Source organism: Propithecus coquereli, unplaced genomic scaffold, assembly GCF_000956105.1.
Source record: "Propithecus coquereli isolate 6110/MARCELLA unplaced genomic scaffold, Pcoq_1.0 Scaffold24, whole genome shotgun sequence".
In the NCBI taxonomy this organism is placed as follows: Eukaryota; Metazoa; Chordata; class Mammalia; order Primates; family Indriidae; genus Propithecus; species Propithecus coquereli.
Window position 1 is genome coordinate 8182595 of NW_012147952.1, and position 974 is coordinate 8183568.

Below are 974 nucleotides of genomic sequence, written 5' to 3' on the forward strand. Positions count from 1 at the left end.
TTGTTGATGTATAGAAATACAATTGATTTTTGCACATCAAAATTTGCTATAATAAATCTATTATTATTCTAACAATTTTTCTTTTCTCTTGGGTTTTCTTTCTGGAAAATCATTGTTTGCAAACAACACTTTTAGTTCTTAATTTGCAATCTTTGTATGTTTTATTTGTGTATTTCTTCTTGAACTCTCCAATTATTAGTTACAAAATTCTATATATATATCTGTTTAGGTCATCTATTGCTGTTTGGGGGGAGGAAAAATAATTTTTCCCCTCAACCCCTCAGGGTTCTTAGCTGGGACACCGCTTACACAAGGCAGATTAAGAAGAGAAAAACAAACTAGTGTATTACTGCTTGCAGAGCTCATCAGGTGGGAGAAAGCTCCATAAAAAGTAATTCAAAACAGTGACTAAAAACTCCGACTTAAATAGCATCTTCAACAGAGAACAGTAAATATGTAGGGAAATGCCAGGACAAAGGAAAGTGGTTTTTGGCTTTCAAGGGTGGGAAATTGTGGGAAGGGAATATATGGAAGAAACCAATGAAGTAAGGTTTATTTGCAGATTCTTTTGGTGCCTTCTCTCCAAAGGATAAGTTGATCAATAAATTGATAAATTATCTCCAGTAAAGGAGAATTTATATGCTGTCTTTAGGTAGAAAAGGGTAGGAAAAAGAGAGCTTTTCCTCCACCTGCTGCTTTTTAATTACCTTCATCTCAAAAATAATTTTTATGTCAAAGAAGCATATTTTGGGGTGACATATTCTGGTTTTCTTTGTTATGTAACAAACTATCCCAACACTTAGTGGTCCTGCAGTTTGGGAAGATGAAAAGTTTCTGTAGTGAGCTGAGATGCTTTGAAGGGTTAAAGAATAAAAAGGTATAATGCAATTATAGTTGCTAGGGAACTTTAATGAGCGCTATTTGCTTCTGTACAAAGCTTGCGGTTAGCAATTGTTAGACTTCAGGGCCTGATC